The sequence below is a fragment of the Lissotriton vulgaris genome, chromosome 1_1 (assembly GCF_964263255.1).
Source record: "Lissotriton vulgaris chromosome 1_1, aLisVul1.2, whole genome shotgun sequence".
NCBI lineage: Eukaryota > Metazoa > Chordata > Amphibia > Caudata > Salamandridae > Lissotriton > Lissotriton vulgaris.
Window position 1 is genome coordinate 47,489,232 of NC_141685.1, and position 25,399 is coordinate 47,514,630.

Genomic DNA, 25,399 nt, shown 5'->3' on the forward strand with positions numbered 1-25,399 from the left:
ACTACCTCAACACCGCAGGTGTGATTCTATAGTATACTGCAGTGAGCCGTCATGCCATCACGTCCATCTGTTGTGGCCTCGAGGCGGGCACGCCCCAGGGCATGGGCAGCGCCGGGAAAGCTGCCCTCCACAGATTTCCTGTTCGGATTCTGTCTGGCTCTGCCAGTTCCTCTAGTGGAAAGTTCTCACAATCGGACCCTGGCGAGCAGGAAGGGATGGGCAGGCCGACCAGCGGTGCCCGCCACTAGCCCAGACCAAAAGCATCGGAAAATATTTAAAAATAAATATACCAACAGGGAATCAGCGACTGTGACTACAAATTACAAGGGATGCCACCTGTGAAAAATGCTGTCTGGTTAAGGGGCCAGTATGTGGACATCTCCTTGGCAAGCAATGGTGTATTTGATCAGTGTTATGTCTCGGCTAGACAGAGCATGCATCCACCTGTGGGCTTACAGGACACCCATCTCCTAACATTGGTAACATTTAGCGTCACTCATTTTGTTGATGCCATTTGTCATGACATGTAGGTGTCATGCCCTCTTCTTGTGTTTGCCTTCTCTTAGCGCATGTCCCAAGTACATGTCACTCTACACTGCTCCCAGTTTGTGGGGTTATTTTTTCTTTGTTTTCAAGCACTCCATATGAGTACTTGAGTTTTCAGGCCATCTCCCTTGTGCACATACACACAGACCACAAAAATGCAAATGCATGTACATATATGCACTTCTTAAATAAATGTAATACACGACCACCACTTAGTGAGTGCAGAGTAGTGAGTAGTGAGTGCAGAGTAGTGAGTGCAGAGTAGTGAGTGCAGAGTGCAGAGTAGTGAGTGCATAGTGAGTAGTGAGTGCAGAGTAGTGAGTGCAGAGTAGTGAGTGCAGAGTAGTGAGTGCAGAGTAGTGAGTGCAGAGTAGTGAGTGCAGAGTAATGAGTAGTGAGTGCAGAGTAGTGAGTAGTGAGTGCAGAGTAGTGAGTGCAGAGTAGTGAGTGCAGAGTAGTGAGTGCAGAGTAGTGAGTGTAGAGTAGTGAGTGCAGAGTAGTGAGTAGTGAGTGCAGAGTAGTGAGTAGTGAGTGCAGAGTAGTGAGTGCAGAGTGCAGAGTAGTGAGTGCAGAGTAGTGAGTGCAGAGTAGTGAGTGCAGAGTAGTGAGTGCAGAGTAGTGAGTAGTGAGTGCAGAGTAGTGAGTAGTGAGTAGTGAGTGCAGAGTAGTGAGTAGTGAGTGCAGAGTAGTGAGTGCAGGGTAGTGAGTAGTGAGTGCAGAGTAGTGAGTAGTGAGTGCAGAGTAGTGAGTGCAGAGTGCAGAGTAGTGAGTGCAGAGTGAGTGTGCAGAATGCAGAGTAGTGAGTGCAGAGCAGTGAGTGCAGAGTAGTGAGTGCAGAGTAGTGAGTGCAGAGTAGTGAGTGCAGAGTGCAGAGTAGTGAGTGCAGAGTAGTGAGTAGTGAGTGCAGAGTAGTGAGTAGAGAGTGCAGAGTAGTGAGTAGAGAGTGCAGAGTAGTGAGTGCAGAGTAGTGAGTAGTGAGTGCGGAGTGCAGAGTAGTGAGTGCAGAGTGAGTGTGCAGAATGCAGAGTAGTGAGTGCAGAGTAGTGAGTGCAGAGTAGTGAGTGCAGAGTAGTGAGTGCAGAGTAGTGAGTGCAGAGCAGTGAGTGCAGAGCAGTGAGTGCAGGTGCAGAGTGGTGTGTATTGGCAATGTAAATGACAATGCCATTTATTTATGATTTAAAGAAAAAAAAAGAAATGTCATGAGCAATGCCAATAGCTCTACCTTTAATGATGCCGAGACCATTGCATTGCAAATGCTTGTTTAGATCAGCGCCAGATGAGACGGGGCAACTGGAGGCCGCAATATCAACCACGCTTCCAGAATGCCCCACAACAGGATTTCAACCAATTCCCAGCACATCAGCCAATGATGTACAATCAGTATTTGGAAACAAGAAACAACCGATATTGGAGAAATTAGAACTACTACCAATATTTAATCTTAGCAAGAAAAACTTAACATCAGATACAATCTCAGTTTTAACCAAAGGTCTTACATTTGCTCCCCATTCGGGTTTGAATAAGTTTGACTTATTCAGAGGCCAACAAACCTTCCTTCGGAAGGTCAGATTAAAGTTCTTCTATCAAGGACAGGAATACCTTACAGAGGAGGTGAATCGATCTGGGTTAAGACCCAAATCACTGTTCATACCTACAGTAGATCAATTGCTCCCCAGGTCGCTATATTCGAACAAGCCATTAGTGAGAAATTCACTAATATAACCAATTTCACTCCCAAAACACCATTCAACCTGACATCCGTTCAATATAAGGCTTTGAATGACATCAAACAAGATAAGAACATCACAGTGAAGGCATGTGATAAGGGAGGTGGTATTGTAGTGTATTATACATTGGCCTACATTGCCAAAATGGAAGAAATGTTGAGCGATACCAGATTTTATGCCCCAATAACAAGAGACTCCACCGCACATAGGTGTTTACAGTTCACCAACGGCCCATTGTTAGTATCATTGTATGCAGACGACACGATTTTGTATGTATGCAACCCCCAGACTAATTTGGATCCCCTTATCCCGGAAATTCTGCGCTTTGGCATACATTCCGGACTGGGAATTGTTAGACCTGGCACCATTTGTGTGGGTCTCCCTTCCATTTTTGCTGATGCCTCATGTGTTTTCCTGGTGTTAGATGCTTTGGGCACTGTGCCACTGCTGTCCAGTGCCACAGTGCGAGTGCTCCCTACTGTAAATTGATGTATTGATTAGTGGTTCCATGATTGGATATTTGGTTTACTTGTCAGACCCTAGTACAGAGCACGGAGTGTGCCCAGGGCGTGTAAATCCAAATGCTGCTAGTTGGCTTGTAGCACTGGTTGTGCCACCCACAGAGGCGGCCTTGGAAAATGTGTCTAAGGTCTGCCATTGCAGAGCCTGCATGAAGTCTGGTACTGTCATGCTGACTGGGTAAGTGCACCCACCTGCCAGTCCCTAAACCTTCCCTATTCTTCATATTAGTCACCCCTATGGTAGGCCCAAGGGCAGGGTGCATTGTAAGTATAAGGTAGGACAAGCCCTGATGTGCGTGGCATGTCCTAATAGTGAATTACAGCCATTTTCGTTTTTCACTATTGCAAGGCTACCAGCTCTCCATAGGCTAGAATGGGCTGCTAGATTGTTACATGTTTATAATCCCAGCAGACCCAGAGAACATGGTAGAAATTCGAGTTTAGTATGTCTGGACTCAGAATAATAAAATACATCTTTTAGTAAAGTTTATTTTAATATTCTCTGTTTGCAAATACCACTTTTAGAAAGTAGGTATTTGCTTGCCTAACCATTTAAGCCCGCCTCTGCTAGGTTGTGTATTCCTTGTCTGGGTTTGTGTGTGACAGGACTGGGGAATTCCAGGAGACAGGCTGCGGCTGCCCGGTGGAGAATAGGGAGATCTCATCCAAGATTCAAGGGAGGAGTTGCACCTGGGACCTGAATAGGGCTGGGCCTTCCCTCTACAATGCCGGCTCCACCCTATGTGGTGTGTCTGATGTCTCTGCTCTGGACACTGAAAGAAGAGAAGGAAGACTGTCAACAAAGTGCTCCTGGACTGTACTTGCCTTCCACAATGCTGGCTCCACCTCCTGTGGGGCGTCTGATGTGCCTGCCCTGTGCTGTGAAAGGAAAGGAGAAGTCTGGTAAACAGAGTGCTTCAGAACTGGCTCGAACTGGGCACAGGCTCCTCTGTGCGTGGCATGTCCTAATAGTGAATTACAGCCATTTTCGTTTTTCACTATTGCAAGGCTACCTGTTCTCCAGAGGCTAGAATGAGCTGCTGGATTGTTACATGTTTATGATCACAGCAGACCCAGAGAACATGGTAGAAATTCGAGTTTAGTATGTCTGGGCTCAGAATAATAAAATACATCTTTTAGTAAAGTTTATTTTAATATTCTGTGTTTGCAAATACCACTTTTAGAAAGTAGGTATTTGCTTGCCTAACCATTTGAGCCCGCCTCTGCTAGGTTGTGTATTCCTTGTCTGGGTTTGTTTGTGACAGGACTGGGGAATTCCAGGAGACAGGCTGGGGCTGCCTAGGGGTGAATAGGGAGATCTGCATCTAAGATGGGAGGGAGGAGTTGCACCTGAGACCTGAATAGGGCTGGGCATTCCCTCTACAATGCCGGCTCCACCCTATGTGGTGTGTCTGATGTCTCTGCCCTGCACACTGAAAGAAGAGAAGGAAGACTGTCAACAAAGTGCTCATGGACTGTACTTGCCTTCCACAATGCTGGCTCCACCTCCTGTGGGGCGTCTGATGTGCCTGCCCTGTGCTGTGAAAGGAAAGGAGACGTCTGGTAAACAGAGCGCTTCAGAACAGGCTCGAACTGGGCACAGGCTCCTCTCCCTTTAGAGAACAAAGGATTTTGGGGTATAAGTATTGGGTGAGCCCATGAAATTAGATTACTCCTGGAATTGACAAGATGAAACCTCTGCTGAGGAGAAGGAACCTGAAGAAACTGAGGAGAGACTATTCCCAAGCTGAAGTGCTGCTTGGGGGATTGGCCTGCAGTGGTTGCCTGAACTGCCTAGAGAGGAGGAAAGACTTTGTGGACTTTACCTTTATTTTCAAATTGTGCAAAAAGATCTCCAAGTGCTTGGAAGAGAACTTGCCCCCTGACCGAAGTCCCAGGACCAGTGGACTTCACCAGCCTTTGTGAATTGCTGCTGGAAACAAGTGGCTACATAGGTAGGGAGCTGTGACCGACTCTCCCGACCGGCCCGGTGTCCTGTTGGCACCACACTGAGCAATGTCCGCCTCGAACAACGCAAGGTCTGCACTCACCGACGCCGTCAACGAGCCGTAGCCTGCACCACGACTGGAAGGACACCGCAACGTGCAACGCCTCGCTACACCGAATCAAACTGGTCTGACCGACGCGGTCACTGCTACTGACTTCGAGTCCTGGGACCGCACCGAAGTTGGGCACCGCCTGCACACTTTGCGACGCACCGCCTGACTTGCACCGCTGCCCGGATTGATCGACGCCAGCTCCCGAACTCCGGCTCCAACGCCGCACCGTAAAGCTGGAATCACCGCAACGAGCAACGTCCGCCCCGAACAATGCAAGCTCTGAGCTCACCGACGCCGCCAACGAGCCGTAGCCTGCACCGTGACGGAAGGGACACCATGACCTGCAACGCTTTCTTTTTGTACACTGAAACGATCCCCGGAACCGGCTCGCAAATCCGTGCCGGCCGCCCCAAGGAAAAGGTACTGTGTTTGAGTCTGTCGACATTTGAGTAGGCCCGGACTTCCGTGGTCCGCTGGATTTGTTAGACTCTGTTCTTTCAGCACGCTGTAGCCGGACGAGGCTACCAACTCGCACAGAACGTTGATTTACACTTTCTTAACCAGAACTCTTGAAATTGAATAGAACTGTGGATTCTTTTCTTCGTTTATTGGTCTTGTGGTAACTCTATATAAAGTATACGTATTTTTGATATAAAACCTTGTGTGGTGTCCATTTGTAGTGTTGTCACTGGGTTACTGTATGTGGTCACAACTGCTTAACTTACATCGCCTTGACAGCTCGCGCCACGCAACCTAGAGGGTGAGCAGGGGTTATTTTGACAGAGTAACTCCCTTGCCCTGACTAGAGGATACGGTCCCTGCGTGTCACAAGTACCTACCTGTACCAACCAGAGACCCCTGATTCTAACATCGGTAGGCAGCAGAAAGGATCCGAATTTGCATTTGTGACTCATGTACAGTGATTGGTGAACACTACTTAGTGAGTGCAGACCATAACGCAACCACGTACTTTTGATACTTGCTTTTGCCATTTTTTAATCATGGGTGGTTCAGTTAGAGTGGAGGAGACAGCCTCCGTTGCATCTGATGACTGTGATTGGGAGGAAGAGAAATTAGAAAGCTACACCAACAAGCAGCTCAAGAGCTTTTGAAAAAAGTCTAAAATTTCGACATCAGGAATCACCAAAAAGGAGCAATACCACAAGGCGCTGAGGGCCTGGATTGAGGCAAGAAATGCCACTGGTGATTTAGGGGAGTTTGAGGAGGCAGAGCAGCGGCTTGATGGGCCACTGGTTCTTGAGAGGAGGGGCGCGCCCTCCCCAGTGGGTAGCAGTGTTTCTGCCCGAGACCTGTCCCCAGAAGAGTTGGCAGACAGGAAAGAAAACAGGATGCATGAAATGAAGATGGCCAAGCTCAAATTGAATGGGCAACTGGAGCTAGAAAGCAAGACAATGGCTCTAGAGGAAAAGAGATTACAGATGGAGCACGACAAAGTTTTGAGGGAGTTGGATCTGAAAGCCAGGAGCCTAGAGATTACTCCCTCTGGGGGCAGCACGCCATCAGTGCCTGTGGAAGGTAGAGTGTACATCCCCAAAGATGTGGTGAAGGAGTTTTTTAAGAATGATGATATTGGGGGAGGAGCCTAGCCGGCGACTAAGATGGCCGCCTGAACCCTCAGCTCCGCTGATCCGTCTCCCTCGTGTCCGAGCCGCTCCAGATCCTGAAACCCACGGTGCACTCTCTCTGCGGCATCGGACACGGGAGGTGGCGCTGCGCCTGACGGTGTGATTCCCGTCACTCTACGCCCAGCAGAAGCGCGAAACCGTCCCAGCTTGTTCCCGGCGTGACTGGCTGGCGTCCAGTCCTTTGTCTCAGAGGATGGCTGCCCCCGACGGAGTACAGCGTTGGCTGTAGGCGGCGGATCGGAGCAGCTTGGCGGGGATTGTTGCATCAGCGAGCCTTCCGCTACGTTGTAGCATCTGCTCCCACAGCGCGCGGAACTGGAATCGCGGCGATCAGGGATACATTGTGTCCGCTCCTGGCTTCAGTGTTCGCCTTCATCTTCCGACGACTTCCCCGGGGGCCATTTTGAGCCGGGTGCTCTTCGACTGGCTGTTGTGGACGCGGCAGGGTCCTGCTGTCATCGCAGTCCTCTGCCTAACGCTGCTGCTGGGAAGGTGCTGCAATGGAGAGTGCAGCTCTCGCCCCTGAATTACGGCTGGGTGAGTCGAGACGCCGTGGGCATTCCGGGCAGCTGGGAAACGGCGCTGGCAGGGGAGCCCAAGTACTGGTACACGTTCGGGAGCTTCGTGGTCCTGGCACTGAGCCGTCCCTTTCTCCTGATCCGCCCCTGAGTCTAAGGGACCTTTACGACGCCCTCACTGCTTTGCGAGCAGATGTCCGCTCCACAGCTCGGGACCTGAGAGATCGACTGGACACCGGTGGTCTCGCCCTGCCCCCCATTGATCGAGCCTGCGTCCGCCTGCGGGGCGCTTCGCCATATCCTGTGCCCGGTCGTGCTGAACCGACTGGACGACTACACACGGGGGAGCCGGCAGACCTGGACATAGTGGCCGTCCCGACTTTGCCGGAGTCGCGTATGGCCAGTGTGGAAGCCCCTACATTATCGTGCCGACTTGATAAATGCAACTGGGAACCATGTCCTGGACTTTCCGTGGGAACCGCTGGCGGCACTGCCTACTGTGGTGAACCCAGGTCGCCACCGTCTAGTTGGATTGTTGTGGGTAACTCGCTGCACTGCGCTGCTTCACGCAATACAATTTCGGACCACAGGGCGCTGGTTTGGTCGGAAGTTGGGGACAGGCCCTTTCGATCGCGGCCGGATGGACTAGCTGCCTTTGGTAGACTGCTGCCTTGCTACATATCGTCTGCCACGACGGTGGACCGCACTGCGACGACCGAAACGGACTTTGGAGATCGATCCTTTACCTCGCAGTGGTCCCCTTGTTTGTTTCCACCTTCCATGAGCTTTGTTGTGCTGCCGGACTGTGCCGTTCCACCGCACCGCAGGGGTCAGGGGTGAGGCTGCACCCTCTTGGGTTAGGACTGATTCTCTTCTGTTGCTGGGACGCTGAAGGACTGCCGGGGATTTAAACGTTGGTATTGTATTGGCTTGGAGTCGGGGTAAGGGTGGCCGGGGGCTCATATGTTCTTCGGACTGAAAATGCTTAATAGGCCCTCCTCCGAATCTCTCTTTTCCTTTCCTGGGAGTAATAGGGTATTGCACTCTTCCTTTCTCCCTGGGTTCAACCGTGATTTTCTTGACCTTCCTTTTCTCTCTTTTGTCTCTATATTTCGGGTTTTTCCGGGGCGACAGACACGTAGCTTGGGGGGGGGGTAGGCCATAGCCTCGGCATGCGTGTAGGGTGGGGGGTCCTCATTGATGTGTTTTTATTTCTATGGTGCCTTCTTTTTCCTTTATTGTTCCCCCTTTTTTATTTTTGTGTTTTAGGGCCAGTGGTGGGTACTGGTGTTGGATGGGCAGTGGTTGGGTGACACGTCTTGCGGCGTAACCATATCCTGATGTTGCAGTACCGTGCCGCCATTTTAGATGTGTTTAGTGCTAGTAGTCTCTCCTGCTCGCCGTTCTCCTTTCATTATGCTATTACTTGTGATTTTCTAGACCTTTTCTCTTCTTTCTCTTGTCTCTATATTTCGGGTTCTTCTGGGGCGACAGACACGTAGCTTGGGGGGGGGGGTAGGCCATAGCCTCGGCATGCGTGTAGGGTGGGGGGTCCTCATTGATATGTTTTTATTTCTATGGTGCCTTCTTTTTCCTTTTTTGCTATCTCATTGTTTTCTTAGGGTCAGTGGTGGGTGCTGGTGTTGGATGGGCAGTGGTTGGGTGACACGTCTTGCGGCGTAGTCCTATCCTGATGTTGCAGTATCGTGCCGCCATTTTAGATGTGCTTAGTGTTAGTAGTCTCTCCTGCTCGCCATCACCCGTTCATCATGCGATTGTCTGTACTGTGCACTGATCCGTATTGACTTCTGTCTCTCCTTACATATAAAATCATAAAATTAACCTCACTGACTCCTGCCACTCGGAGCACATCGATTTGTTGTAACAAGGACCGTATGCTTTTCTGTGCTGCCGTGCTACCGAGTGGACGTATCCTTTGCCAATAAGCTCAGAATTGTGGTGGCCGGCCGGATGGTTGTAGGCCCGTATTTGTACTGTGCAAAGAGCTTAATAAAGGTTTTCAAAAATTTAAAAAAAAAAAAAAGAATGATGATATTGGACAGTGGTTCAGAGCCTATGAGGTAGCCATGTCTTCCCACCGGGTCCCTGAGAGAGAATGGGGAGCGGGGTTGTGGGGGAGGTTCCTTAGTGAGGGGCGGAATACACTGTTGGACTTGCCTTCTGAAGTCCATAATTCCTATAGCCACATGGGATGTATGATGTTACTACGCGATCAAAATGATTGCGGTACATCACAACGCAGCTTTTACAACGCAAGTCGTTACCACGACTTGCGCTGTAGGGTGCTGGACTTAGGAATAGTATGATTTATTATTCCAACTCCAGCCTACGTACAGTAGGGAAGGTGTTGGAAAAGTAAATCACACTATTCCTTAGTCTAGAGCGCCCTCCAGTGCAAGTCGTGGTAACGACTTGCGTTGTAAAATCTGCGTTGTGAGGGTATTGCAGTGTTTTGACCGCGTAGTAAAGGTTGTTTCCCAGCCACATGAAAGAGGCCCTAATTACTAGGTATGCTTTGACTTCTGAGCTCTATAGGCAGAGGTTCAGGAAGTGCAAGAAAATAGAAGGTAGTACTTGGGTAGAGTATGTCACTTTTTTTTGCAGAGCATTGGATGGTTGGGTAAAGGGCAGCAAAGTTAATGATTTTCAAGGTCTCTTGGATTTAATTGCATGGGAGCACTTGTCTGATAATTGTTTTCGAGAGCTGCACCAGCACCTGATTGATAGCAAGCTGACTAACCCTAGGAAGCTTGCTGAGGAGGCGGACCGCTGGGTCAGTACCAGGGTCCACAAGAGTCATATGGGAGACTCAGCCAAAGGTGGGCAGGGTCCCCAGCAGAAGAGTGGGGGGGGACAAGGGTAAACAGAGGGAGTTCCACAGAGGGCCCCAAAGTAATTCCAAAGGAACCCAGGGAAAGGTTCCCAGCCTCCCCCTGAGAGAAAGCCAGTGGTCCCGACAGGTAATCCTGTTCCACAGGGACCCCTGAAATGTTACCGATGTGGGGACCTGGGTCATAAGGCGAATGATACCAGGTGCCGCCTGTTTGGTAAACCAGCACCCACTGGTGCTCCGCCCCGGCAGGTGGCTAGTGTAGCCTTTGGGGAGGAGGTAGAAGTCCAAGGTGGGTGAGGGCCCGCAGAGATGTCCCAGAGAACCAACTGCCCAACAACATTAAGAAATATGGGCAGTGGGTGAGCGTCAATAGCCAAAAGGTGGAGGCTCTTAGAGACACATGAGTCAGTGTGACAGCTCTCAGGTGTCACCTGGTGTCTTAAGAGCAGGTTATCCCACATGCATTCTGCTGAGTTGTTAAAGCCGACAACACAGAGTGTCATTGTCCAATGGCTCAGGTTCCCTTTGAGTGGGAGGGGGTCTCTGTTACTCTTCAGGTAGCTGTGAGGCCCGCCATGCCTGTTGACTGTTTTTTGGGGAACTCACCTTGGGAGAAGGTGGAGAAGAGTACTTACCTGAGGATGGTGGGTCTGCCTGACTGGGCATGCGTGTCCACCCGGTCAATGGCAGCCAGTAGGAGTGCTCAAGAGGACCTGGAGCCTGAGAGGGAGGCCCAGCAACCTGCCTTGGAAAGAAATGGCAGGGGGTGCAGGAAACAGGCCCCTGAAGTTCCCACGGCAAGGGAGGAGGTAGACCCTGAGGGGGATCCCCATGAGCCTACCGGGGAACAGGTAGCTGAACTGGGGGACCTGCCTGAGCTGACCCATTGGCAGCAAGAAGGAGGCCCCTCCAGGGAGGAATTCTGCAAGGAGAAGAGGGAATGCCCTTCTCTTGAGGGCTTGCGGTAGCAGGCTGCAAGCCAGGCAGCAGGTAAGCAGTCCGGATCACATTGGATATTTTGGGAGAATGGTCGCCTGTATAGCGAGCCTAAGGTTGCTAAACCTGGGTCAGCCCGTGTGCTGGTGGTACCCCAGCGCTTCAGAGCCTTCCTACTGGGGCTGGCTCATGATGTGCCATTTGGGGCAGGACAAGTCCTTTGAGAGGCTTGTCACCCACTTTCATTGGCACCAAATGCGCAAGAGTTCAGACACTCATTGCAGGGACCTGTCAGACTTGCCAGGCAAGTGGAAAGAGTGGAAGGAAGCAGAAGGCTCCTCTCCAGCCATTCCCTGGGGTCAGTACCCCCTTTGAGCGGGTGGGGATTGACATTGTGGGGCCACCGGACCCCAAGACAGCCATAGGCAACATGTACATCCTGGTCTTGGTGGACCATGCCACCCGGTACCTGGAAGCCATACCTCTGAGGACAGTGACGGCCCCCGTGGTGAGACAAGCACTGATGGGAATTTTATCATGAGTAGGATTCCCTCAAGAGGTTGTGTCTGACCGGGGAACCAACTTCATTTCTAAGTACATGAAGTCCCTGTGGCAGGAATGTGGGGTAACCTACAAGTTCACCACTCCTTACCACCCCCAAGGAAACGGGTTGGTTGAAAGGTTCAACCGAACCCTGAAGGGCATGATAATGGGTCTTGAGGAATCCCATGAGGCGTAAGTGGGATGTCCTCGTACCATGCCTGTTGTTTGCGTACTGGGAGGTGCCACAGAAATCTCTAGGGTTCAGTCCTTTTGAGACAGAAGTACTGTAACGGGGTTCCTGGGTGTACCTTCCCCAATTAGCAGTTTAGAACCACCGTCCTCCGTATCAGTCTGAGCAACACTCTGGCTATCTGGGATCTGTGGAAAATGTAACTTTGACATTTTTCGTTTAGCAAATCGTCTTATCCTTTTTTGTTTCTTCTTCCTATTTTCCACTTTGCAGTTTGTTGCAAGCCCTCCCCTCTTCCCTGCTTTCGTTCCCAAGTTCGCCAAAGAGTTTGAAGGTTGGGCCTGTGGGGCAGGTGGAGTTGGGGCCTCCCCCTTTGTCCTTCCCCCACCTTTTTGCCCAACGTAACCCTCGATTTTCTCTCCATTCTCAGTGGCTCCACTGGCCCCCCTTTTCCCCTTCATGAACAAAGGATAAAGTTTTAGTGGGACATGTCCCAAAGGAAGGCCCACTGCAGCTTCCTCAAAGAGTGGGCTTAAACAAAGCTCTTCATTCTCAAGATTACAGGAAGATTCAATTTGGGACATTGAGAAGAGAGGTGTACCTGCTTGAACAGACACATCTCTCTGCTCTACACGGGGAACAAGTAAAAGGGGACTAACATCAGTTTGTTCGTCCAATCGCACGGGTATAATAGAGGGGGGAATAATGGTGCCCAATTTATTTACTTTTTGTACTTCAAACAACATTACGGAAATCATTTCAAGCATATGATCTGAACTAAAAACAGATTTCTCCAATAAAGACAAAATAGAACTTAAAAGTCTTTCAATGCAGACAAAGTATTCCGAAAACATACCATCCCTCTCATTACCCAGTTTTGGTTGTGAGCAAGGCAAAAATACATCATGAACATCATGAGCATCATAGACGGGCTCCACAGAATTACCATTCAGGGGACTTGTACTACAATATAATAGGGGCAAAAAGAGACGCCTGAGGGGGGAGTTTACAATGCAAGTGTTCTTCTCCTTTGAACTGCTCATTGAATACCCGTTCTTCACAGGGCTCTCCACAGGGTGTACGTTGATGGCTCCCCACCCCCTTGTTTGAGCTTCAATGTCAATGTCTGGGAGTGTAAAGTCTTCCCTTAAATTGGGTTTTTCACAAAATGAAGCCTTTTCCACCATTACAACAATAGCCTTCCCGGCATCCTCCCGAATTCCTCCAACACACCCATGTGCACCCTCTTCACTGAGCACCTTGCCGATGTTACCCTCCATAGGGGCAACATATGCACCCGCGTTCTTACTGGACGATTTTTTCCTGCTCAATGAAGTGGATTGCTGATTCTGCTGGTTAAGAGGATGATCCGAGCTCATGACTACGAGCAAAGCAACGTCCAATGCAACAAGTATACTAACAGCAGGAAACTCCATTTCTGATGGATTCGAAGGGATATAAAGGCTATGTTGTGACTGTTGGGACCGTTGGATTGAATGATTACCACATGGGCCAGGACCCAAATTTGTCCTTGAAGATATGTCCGGTAAGGCAGGCCTAACAGCCACCCCAGCATGTACACGTTGTGGGTTGGGACGTGTCCGCATCGTACCCCACACTGGGAAGCATTGGAATCTGAGCTTACGGGCATCCTGGGTTGGGAGGTGCCACACAAGCCCCTAAATCTACTCCTGGGGGTTATGGACGGCCTAGACGGATCAAGGGCAGACATGCTCCTCCTGGGTACTGCCATCATAGTAGCCAAACGGGATATCGCTAAGAACACTATCACTACACCTTGACCAACTCATAAGATCTGAACATACATTGTGCAGATGTGACGGTTTGTTATTCGTCCCTGGGGCGAAGCAGCTATCAATAGATCATGAACAAGGGCGGCCTGACTAAGGTCTCGGCTTGGGAACAAGAATGCTTTTTGCTATAAATAAACAAGCATTTCTGGTTTGGGGCAGAGGAGCACTTGTGTCATTGCAAGGTCACTCCATACCAAAACCTTAACCCAGCTGCTTGCCAATCACTCTGCGAGGAGGGATGTCCAACCTGTGAGCAAGACGGGTGTCAGCTAACCCCTGTAGCAAACAATGGAATAGAGGATAAGGAGTACCATGCCATCCCTTCATATATTTCTCCCCTCCTGTATTCACAGTCCCCTTTTACCAGTTGGCCGCTTTGCTGTCAGCAAGAAGTGGAGAGAGGGGAGAGGGGAATCGGATGGCGGCCACTTTAAGCCAGAGCTGAGGACGGATGTCAGAGGATATATGCTTCAAGAAGGTTGGAAGCGCGTCGGGTTAGTCAGTAGTTGGTCCAGCTACACGCAGCACGGGGACGCGAGGCGGAGAAACCACGAGTGTGGGGAGTGAGGCCATATAGCCAGGACCTGTCCCCAAAAGAAGTCGACGGAAGAACCAATGGATGTCGGTTGTATACCCAAAACCATCCTATATACAGAAGAAATGGGTTCTGGCTTCTACGCAAGTCTCACACTCAATGGAAAAAACGTGAAGCCTTATTGGATTCGGGTTGTAGGCAGGCCGTCGTACAGAGCACACTGGTGAAAGACTTTCAGATCTACCCGGAGAAAAAGACACCCATCTGCTGCGTTCATGGAGACATCAGAACATATCCAATAGCCAAAATCCCCATCAAGTTACCCAATGTCAGTACTCTACTGGTTAGGGTGGGATTATTGGACAACCTACACAAACAACTCATTTTGGGCACAGACAATCCAGAATACATCTTGTTGCTCAAAAGCACACCGAGGGAGACTTCTACACCCCCTTGTATGCTGCTCACACAAGCCCCCTGGCTTTTGGACCGGTCATTTCAGTATGCTCAATTCCAAGACCCCACCCTCCAGAATGCATGACAACAAGAGAAGAACCCAGTGATACCGTCCTCATTCCCCTCATTCATCATCAAAAACTATTTACTACCGGATAGGAAAACAAGACGATCCCCCACAGTTAGTGGTTCCCCAGAGATTTCCCGATCAAATATAATTTTTTGCCCATTCATACCTGCTAGTAGGTCACAGTGGGCCTGCAAAAACAAACCAGACTGTGTTGAGATATTTTTATTGGCCAGGGATATTTGCCAATGTAGATAAATACTGCAGGGAGTGTGAAATATGTCAGAAGAAGAACCCCTATAAACTCCCTCTACCAAGAATCCCTTACAACCTCTACCAATCGTCAATAACCCTTTTGAGAGGATAAGTATGGATTTAGTGGGTCCTCTTCCAAAATCAAAAAAAGGATATATCTATATACTGGTTATTGTTGATTACGCAACTCGATACCCAGAAGTATTTCCCCTATGAACACCAAGCACGAAAATTATCAGTGAAAAGTTACTAGAAAGGTTTTCGAGGGTAGGATTACCTGAGAGATTTTGACAGACCAGGGAACCCCCTTTGTTTCTCGTTTAATGAAACAAGTCTGTAAAACCTTGAATATTACCCAAATAAGAACATCGGCCTATTACCCTCAGACAGATGGTCTGTGCGAGCGATATAATGCCACCTTAAAGCAAACCATGAAGAAAATGCTAACACCGAAGGGAAAGAATGGGACATGTTGTTGCCCCTCACCCTCTTTGTTTTTAGAAGCCAGGTTTAGAGATGCTTGGGTTGTTCTCCCTTTGAACATCTTTACGGGAGACAGCCACAAACCTTGCTAGAAATGACAAGAGAAGCGTGGGAACAAGAGAAACAAGAAGACACGCAAAACCTTCTAGAATACACCCAAAGCCTAAGAAACAGCATACAGAAACTGTGAGATTTTGCTCACGACAACCTAGAAAAAACTCAAAGAAGTCAGCAGATGTCTTAGAATAAAGGAAAGTGGTGGCAACAGTTACAGGTCCATGACTGAGTGCTCCTACTCCTACCTTCCTCTATACCCCATAAACGGGCAGAATGGAAGGGACCATTTGAAGTTGTTTAAAGGATAGGCCTTACTACTTCCCCTTTATGCCTTTCCTCAACTAAAACCCAGGTATACTACATAAATCTGCTAAGGAAATGGTTGGGACCCCTCCCCAAAGACACCCATTACGTGTTGTCTGACTTAAAACCCATTCATTCAACAGTGACTCAATTGCCCATAAACAAACATCTAACAGAGGAACAAAGAGTGTCTCTTCAGGCCCTCTTAGAGTCCTTCTCCTCCATTTTTTCCGACCTCCCGGGAAAAACAACAATAGTCGAGCATGCAATTGTTACCCCACCAAACAAAGCAATAAAACAACGCCCCTACAGAATACCAGCCGCTAGGAGGGACTTAGTTGCTGCCGAAATAGAGAGCATGTTACAGCTAGGATTCATAAAACCTTCCAGCAGTAACTGGTCGCCCCCCCTTGTCATAGTTCAGAAACTGGATGGTTCCATCCGTTTTTGTACAGACTTCCGAGCAGTCAATGCCATCTCAGAATTTGACTCATACCCATTACCAAGAGTCTATGAGCTAATCGTGAAATTAGGCGTAGCCCGATATATAACCACACTCGATCTTACAAAAGGCTATTGGCAGGTACCACTTAAAGAGGAAGAGCAAGAAAAAAACGCCTTTCGCACCCCTAATGGGTTATACGAGTTTACTGTACTGCCTATTCAGTTACATGGAGCACCGGCAATGTTCTAAAGACTTATGAACAAAGTTCTTTCCCAACAGCAAGAGTACTCCTTAACCTACATAGACGATATCATAATATTTAGCCCTAACTGGGAACAACATCTCGTCCATTGTGGGAAGGTATTCCAAGCACTTAGGACTGCAGGGCCCCACATGAACTTCAAAAAGTCCAGGATAGGATTCAGCAAAGTCAAATATTTGAGCTATCTATTGGGGGATGTGGCTATCGCTCCCCAACAAGAGAAAGTTAGAGCAGTCTTAGACACCCCCTTCCCTACCACCAAAAAAGGCATTAGATCCCTTTTGGGCTTACCAGGCTACCACCGCCGGATTATATCCAATTATTCTGAAATAGCAGCACCACTAACTGACCTACTGAAGAAAGAGAAAAGGAACAAAGACCTGGTAAATCCCCCACACGCCGCCAGAAAGGCATTCCACGAGCTCAAGCGAGCCTTAACGTCCAGTCCTATCCTTATTTTACACAATTTGAGGGAACCCTTTATCCTACAAACAGATGCCTCGGAAGTAGGTCTGGGGGCCGTTCTTTCCCAACACACAAAAGAAGGCCTTGAGCGTCCGGTCCTCTTTATCAGCCATAAATTATTTCCAAGGGAGAAGAAATATTCTACGGTTGAGAAAGAGTGCTTAGCTATAAAATGGAGAAGTTACACTATTATCTGGAGGGATCTCCTCTTGTCCTGTATACTGATCACGCCCCCCTCTTAACAAAGGGAATAATCCCAGTGTCCTCAGGTGGTTAAAAATAAAAATAAAAAAATCTGTATTTGTAAAGCACAAACTACTCACCCTTACGGGTCTCGAGGCGATGGGGGCCGTCGTGGAAATTAAGTGAGCTATTGCCCAGAGTCACATGGTACTGAGCTGCCACATAACATAACATAACATAACATAACATAGCTGAGCTGCCACCGGAGCCCGGGATGGATCTGTGAACCCTGTGCTCCGAAGTCAGCTGCCCTGGCCGCTGCACCACATCTCTTTACCATGAGATGGCATTGACTACTCATTTGAGGTCCGTCATAGAAAATGGTCTGATAACGGCAATGCTGGCTTTCTTTCACACATCCCTCATTTCCACGAACGGGAAACGCCTGGGGGTGGGGTGTGTCAGGTAGCCCCTGTGGTAGACGATGGGATAGAGGATAAGGAGTGCCATGCCATCCCTTCATATATTTCTCCCCTCCTATATTCACAGTCCCCTTTTACCAGTTGACCGCCTTGCTGTCATCAAGAAGTGGAGAGAGGGGAACCGGCAGGCGGCCCCTTTAAGCCGGAGCTGTGGACGGACATCAGAGGATACACGCTTCAAGAAGGTGGGGGGGAGCGCGTCAGGTTGGTCAGTAGTTGGTCCAGCTACACACAGCACGGGAATGCAAGGCGGAGAAACCAGCGGGGGAAGACCAGAAAGACGGAGATTATCTAACAGCCTTCTTCCGAGAGAGAAAACCTGAGCCCAGGGGAGGTCACAGCTTGTCAGCGAGCGGAACACCCGAACCTGGCAGAGGAGGGAAAGTTGAAACGGAAGGAGACCAGACTTCAGTGAAGGACGCGGAGTCACCACACCACCGCCCCGGAGAGACGTGGCTCTTCCAAGTGCATGGGCGTCTATGGGGCTTTTGGAAAGGGGCTGAGTCAAAGAGGGACGAGAGGGGAGGCTGAGGGGTGAAAGGGACCCAGGGAAAAGGAAATAGGTGAGATGTAAAAGAAAGACAAGAGCAGTAATCATCGGCTACTCTTTTTCTTTTGATTGCTCCAACCTCTACCCCTTCCCTTCACATTTATGCATAGCTATTATTTATCCCTCACATCCTCCCTTGATTAAACCATACAGCAAAAACACTTACCTGAGTGTTTTCCTTCTGTCCGAGAGACTACAGCGGCTGAGGCTCACCTAAGGGACTGAAGTGGAAGACCCTGTGGGAAAGAAGAATATAACAGAGAATCAATCATTGTGATTTCCTGTAATACTAATACAAAGTGCATACCAAGAAATTATTTAATGCAGTGTGCTCCTTCTTGACCGACTCTTCTACAACGGGGAGCTACATACTTTCCCTACAGGGAATGGGAGACAGACACACAGAGACCAACGGACACACACACGGGAAAGCATAGTAGGAAAATGCTACATACAGTTGTTCTATGCTTGCATATGTACATTGTTTTAGAAAGATGGTGGAACTATTGATTTTGTTCAATGTGCTTATTTTGCTAATTAGTTTTATCTGCTTCTATTATCATTGCAGCACATACATTCTATACAAGAATTACAATGGTTCAATAAATAATAAAAATGCAAATATTATATTATTTTAATTTGATATCGCCCAAGAATTACCCCTAAGCAGAAACTACTTTAAGGAGAAATTTAGGATTACGTAGAACCACTCTATCTTTGTGAAGTTGAAAGAAAGGCTCTTGTATAGTTAATGCCTGAAGTTCATCAACTCTCCTTAGTGAGGTTATCGTTATGGGGAAAGCAACTTTCCATGATAGGAATTGTAACTGACATTTGTGCATTGGTTAAAAAGGCGGGCCCATTAGCCTTGTAAGGACTATGTTTAAGTTCCACTCTGGAGCAGGGGGAACACTTGGTGGTATAGCCCTTTTTAATCCTTCCATGAAGGCTTTAATCACTGGTACTCTGAAGAGAGATAGGTGTTGTCTATTTTGCAAGTATGCAGCTACGACTCCCAGGTGTAAACAAATGGATGTGTAAGTTAATCTACATTGCTGTAAATGCAACAGATAACAAATGATGTTCTGCACAAACGCATCAAGATAATTGATATTGTTGTTGTTACAATAGGAAACAAAACGTTTCCATTTGCTGCATAACATGCTCTAGTAGTAGGCTTTCTAGCTTCCTTGAGAATATTCATACAGTCTGGTTGTAGTTGTAAATAACCAAACTCTATGACTTCAGGAGCCAAATCGCCAGGTTGAGTTCTCTGGGAATTGGATGTCTGCTTTCTCCATGGCTCTGAGTAAGGAGACTAGATGTGAGATGTAGCTTTTGATGTGGAACCACTGAGAGTTCTAAGGTTGAGAGTACCAAGGTTGACGAGAACATGTGGGGGCTATCAAGATCAGTGAGGGACATTTGTCTGAGCTTCCGAACTAAAAATGGAATTAGCAGGGGAGGCGGAAAAGCGTAAGCAAATGTCCCTGACCAAATCGTCAAGCGGGGGCTGAGAAAAAAGGGGGGGTCCCAAAACGCGTTTTCTCCATGTTAATTTCCATAGGAAATTTTACGACAAGCTACAGACCGAACTGCTGAACGGAATTACCCGAAATTTGGCAAAAATGTAGAGCTTGGTTCAGAACGCAACCTTTTTTAAAATGGTGTAAATCCGTTCAGTAGTTTTTGAGAAAATCAAAAAATAAGAGTAAAAAAATAAATTTCCCATAGGAAAATTTGTGCAAGGCTACAGCCGAAACTACTGAATGGAATTACCCCAAATTTGGCAAAAAGGTAGTGCTTAGGTCAGAAAGCAACCTTTTTAGGTCTCACCTGAGCCAGCGCATGCCCTGCACTGGTGAAACTTTTAGTAAGTGGGCTTCAGAAAATTCTACCACTGTTGCCTAGAGCTTGCGGTTAAGCGCTCGGGCGCGCGCTCACGAGCAGAGGAGCGACCTGGCTTTTCTCTCTCCTCATGGGTCATCAGCTACGAGAGCATTCTTTCCCATTCCTGAAGATGATAGCTTCCTTTTCATTTGCCTATATATCCCTACCTCTCTTCTACCCATCTACCTCTACTTCTACTCTACCTCTCTTCTACCCCTCTACCTCTCTTCTATCTGTCTACTTCTACACTACCTCTCCACCTCTCTTCATCCCTCTACCTCTCTTCTATCCCGCTACCTCTCCTCTATCCCTCTACCTCTCTTCTACCCCTCTACCTCTACTCTACCTCTCTTCTACCCCTCTACCTCTCTTCTATCCCTCTATCTCTCTTCTATCCCTCTACCCCTCTACCTCTCTTCTACTCTTCTATCCCTCTACCTCTCTTCTAGCCCTCTACCTTTCCTCTACTCCTCTATCTCTCCTCTACACTTCTACCTCTACTCTACCTCTCTTCTACCCCTCTACCTCTCTTCTACCCCTCTAACCCCCTTCAACCTCTCTAACACTCTTCTACCCCTCTACACCTCTACTACCCCTCTACCCATCTAATACCCCTCTTCTTCCCCTCTACACCTCTTGTACCCCTGTACTACCCCTCTACCCTACTATCCCTCTAACCTGCTATCCCTCTATTACCCCTCTACCTCTCTTCTACCCCTCTTCCTCTACTCTACCTCTTTTCTACCCCTCTACCTCTCTTCTACCCTCTACATGTACTCTACCTATATTCTACCCCTCTACCTCTTTTCTACCCTTCTACCTCTCTTCTACCCCTCTACATGTACTCTACCCCTCTTCTACCCCTCTACCTCTCTTCTACCCCTCTACTCCTACTCTACCTCTCTTCTACCCCTCTACCTCTCTTCTACCCCTCTATCCCTCTTCTATCCTTCTACCCATCTACCCCTCTACCTCTCTTCTACCCCTCTACCTCTACTCTACCTCTCTATCCCTCGACCTCTCTTCTACCCTTCTACCCCTCTACCCCTCTTATACCCCTCTACACCGCTACCCTTTTTCTACCCCTCTAATACCCTTCTTCTACCCCTTCTACTCCTCTACCCCCCTTCTACAGCTCTACCCCTCTTCTACCCCGCTAACCCTCTAATAACCCTCCACCCCTTTTCTACTCTTCTACCTCCCCTATACCCCTCTACTACCCCTCTTCTACCTCTACACTACCTCTCTTCTACCCCTCAACCTCTACTCTACCTCTCTTGTACCATTCTACCTCTCTTCTACCCCTCTACCTCTCTTCTATCCCTCTACCTCTACTCTATCTCTCTTCTAACCCTCTACCCCTCTTCTAACCCTCTACCCCTCTTCTACCCCTCTACCCCTCTTCTACCCCTCTACCTCTCTTCTACCCCTCTACCCTTCTTCTACCCCTCTACCCTTCTCCTACCCCTCTACTATACCTCAACCCCTTAACTACCCCTTTACTACCGCTCTCCTACCACTCTACCGCTCCACTACCCCTCTTCTACCACTCTACCCCTTTTCTACCCCTCTACCCCTCCTCTACCACTCTACTAGCCCTCTACCCCACTACTACCCCTCATCTACCCCTCTAGTACCACCCACTACCCCTCTACTATCCCGCAACCCCTCTACTACTGCTCTACAATGCTCTACTACCCCTCTACCTCTCTTCTACCCCTCTACCCTCTACTACCCCTCTTCTATCCCTCTACTCCTCTTATACCCCTCTACTATACCTCAACCCCTTACCACCCATCTACCACTGCTCGCCTACCCCTCTACTACCTCTCTTCTACCGCTCTACCCCTTTTCTACCCTTGCACCCCTCTTCTACCCCTGTACCCCTCTTCTACCCCTCTACTACCCCTCTTTTACCCCTCTTCTACCCCACTACCTCTCTTCTACCACACTACCTCTCTTCTACCCCTCTACCTCTACTCTACCTCTCTTCTACCCCTCTACCTCTCTTCTACACCTCTACCTCTCTTCTACCCCTCTACCTCTCTTCTACCTCTCTACCCCTCTTCTACCCCCTACACCGCTACACCTCTACCCTTCTACCACCGCTCAAACCTACTACCCCTGTAACCTACTACCCCTCTAGTACCCCTCTACCTCTCTTCTACCCCTCTTATCTCTTTTACCCCTCTACCTCTATTCTACCTCTCTTCTACCACTCTACCTCTCTTCTACCCCTCTACCTCTCTTCTATCCCTCTACCTGTCTTCTATCCCTCAACATCTCTTCTACTCTTCTACCACTCTACCTCTTTTCTACCCCTCTACCACCCCTCTTCCCATCTAATACCCCTCTTCTAACCTTCTACCCCTCTACTACCCCTCTACTACCCTTCTACCTCTCTACCATCCCTCTTCTACCCCTCTACCCCTCCTCTACACCTACCCTTCTTTTACCCCTCTACTTCTCTTGTACCCCTCTACTTCTCTCCTACCCCTCTTCTACCCCACTACCTCTCTTCTACCACACTACCTCTCTTCTACTCCTCTACGTCTACTCTACCTCTCTTCTACCCCTCTACCTCTTTTCTACGCCTCTACCTCTCTTCTACCCTTCTACCTCTCGTCTGCCCCTCTACCTCTCTTCTACCCCTCTTCTATACCTCTACCCCTCTTCTACACCTCTACACCTCTTCTACCCCTCTACCCCTCTACAACCGCTCTATCCCTCTACTATCCCTCTACTACCCCTCTACCCCTCTTCTAACCCTCTACACCTCTTACCTTTCTTCTACCCTTCTATTACCCCTCTACTACCCCTCTACCTCTCTACTACCCTTCAACTCCTCTTCTACCTGATTCTATTAGGGCACAGAACCATTTTATTTAGTGATGTCCATCTGCACACTTTCCTGCATCTTGTAGTAAATTGAATATTGACAAACAGAAGTGTTATTTCCAGAAACAGTGAGTTCTGCAGCTTGTCTGTGTATCTTTGATCTGCACCTCACTGACTCCTCACATTCCTCTCGAGAGAAGATCCTGCCTCTTACTCATTAGTGAGGTTTCAGTAACTGTTTCTATCATGTGTTCATGTTTCATTGACTTGTATTAAGAGAAAAGTGTGTAAAAATACATTGTGTAGCATTAGCATTATATACTCAAATTGCTTTAGGGTGGATGCTCTCGTCCATTGCAAAGATAATTGTCACTTGTTAGTTTGCTTGGCCTTTTTCTATTTTTGCATTAAATGTATTCAATGTAATCTGCCTGTTACTAAATGACTGACTTGAATTGCATCTTGCTGATGTGAGCTGCGGAATTGCGCGGTGTATTGTGTCTGCCATGATTTTGTTCCTCAATAAAGGTTTTTGAAAACTTTAAAAAAAAAGAAAAAAATATTTTTTTCCATTAAATGTATGATAGATTTGTTGGCCTCCCAGTGTGCTGTGTTTTATTTTACATATCACAAGAGATGACGAGGAAAATGACAGTCCAATATACACATTCTTCATATAAATCAACTCACAGTATACTGTTCTGGAGGTTAAGCCCCACAGACATTATCTCTAACTGAACGCAGGCACCCTAGGAAGCATGTGCTTTTCAAACCAGTTGCCCTCTGATGCGGCACTATTGGATAAGTCAAAATGTCCTGAATTTTAGGAGGGTTACCGTATCTAGTGCACTCTGTTAGACAGTGCTCACCTGTGGTAGTAAGATGGTAGTAGGCACCTTATCACCTATGCACGGTGCAGGGCTTTGAGTTACAGAGCTCCTCACGCTGTGGAGAAGATTAGGTCCTATTTACCCATTTTCCCATATTTGGTCATGATGAAATGCCAACAGATTGCTACATGACTACACAGGGCATGAACAAAGTTGACCTGAAGTATATACCCCAGCTTACCAGCAGGTCCATAGGTTATTGACACTTTCACACAGTGATAGGGGCCATTAGTTCCTCATTTTCTCTGCCACTGTTTTTAATCTCAACATGGACCAGGAAGATCACATGAACTATATTGCAGCAACTGGCCGATAGTTGATCTTATATTCATACTTTCACCAATCTCACATCTTATGACACAACATCCTCTGTCCTACTATGCTCATCCCGAGTACTTAATAAAAGATCTCCGACAAAGTGTCCTCTTGTGGTGCCCGCCAGGCATTGTAGCGCCGGCCTGGTGAGGAGTATAGCCCATTGATGAAGCATGTCACCTTCAGGTGAGTGAACGCAATTGTCTTAAAAACACATGCTTCCTAGGGTGTCTGCGTTCAGTTACAGATAATGTCTCTGGGACTGAACCTCTGGAACAGTATACTGTGATTTGATTGCCCCTCTGACCTACCGGTCATTTCCGCCTGCCCAGTGACCTGCTTGTTGCTGCCTTCTTTGACGGACTTCGCCCCATCCACATTGCGGAGCGCTGGACTGTCGGGACTCCAGTTCCCAGGAGGCAGCGCGCTCTCACAACATTTCCATCGGGCCAACGAGGATAAATTAGCGTCGGGGCTCCTGCGGCGCAGGACAAGGGCGGGCCCGTCAAAGGCCGGAGGAGGCCGGGTAGCGCCACCCCCCTTGAGTCTGAAACAGGACACCTCCCATAGGGACGGACGCTAGACCCAGAGTGGCAGTAAGTAAACGGCCGGATACACATTGTGGACACGTCCTCCAGTGAATGAGTGGAAGTAATAGCTGATTACATCAGTTTTAGCAGTTAGGGAGGCAGCGCCTTGTGCTTTGTGGACTCCATTTAATTTTTAGTGCCTTTCGTACTGTATGTAACGTAGGACCTGACCATAGTTCTATAGCACATCTGCGCTGTAACCGGTGGGAGTATCGAACACCACTCAGTAAGCGGAAGGTGATTCCTGGGGTAGGGGCGGGGTTAAGGGGACCCTTGATGCATTTCTTCAAAGGGCAGAATCACTATTAGTCCACGAAATTCAGCTTACAGAAAAAAGATTGTCGCTAGATACACTGCTAGAACATAAGCGATCATCAATGGGCCCCATAGCAAGGTCTAAAACACCAAGTAAAAGTATCCTCCAAGGTCCATCAAAGCAGGATAGTGGCAGCATCACTAGTGCTATGGCTCATGTTCCCCATATGACACAGGAGGGTGGCTCACTTATGTACCCTGATGACCCACTTATAACGGATTCTGACCCTGACCGGTCTCACATTAGTATTGAAGAGGTGGAGAAGAATTCCAGCAAGTCCACTCCAGTGATTGACAGGCCAGAACAAGGGCCATCAGAGTTGGTAGCCTCTAGGGCCAACTCAGGTATTGGAACCATAGTAAGGGGGGTGGAGAAGTGATCACAAGATTAAAAGGTGCAATAAAAGACACATCTACTACGCAGTTGGTATCACCTCTAGCTGACACAAAGACCCGGGGCACACGATCGGGGGGAGGGGGCCGATTGTTTCAAAGCCAAAATCAAAACAGAAGGGTGCCGTAAAGATCAGCAGAGTGAACACTGCCGTGAGACCCATTTGTAGCATCAATGTTCAAACTGTGGGAAGATGGGGAGCGGACAAGGAATGGAAGATCTATTAAGGTCAAACGTAGAGCTCCTTTTTTCCACCCATTTGGGACCGG

General features: G+C 48.4%; 1 long non-coding RNA gene across 1 annotated transcript in view; it reads right to left on the reverse strand.

Annotated features, from left to right (window-relative positions):
- The window catches only part of LOC147737162 (uncharacterized), a 78,898-nt gene that overhangs the window by 30,888 nt on the left and 22,611 nt on the right, over nt 1-25,399 (reverse strand). Inside the window, exon 3 of the long non-coding RNA XR_015295538.1 lies at nt 18,065-18,134. This is a non-coding gene — a long non-coding RNA (uncharacterized LOC147737162). The remainder of the gene's footprint in view (nt 1-18,064; nt 18,135-25,399) is intronic.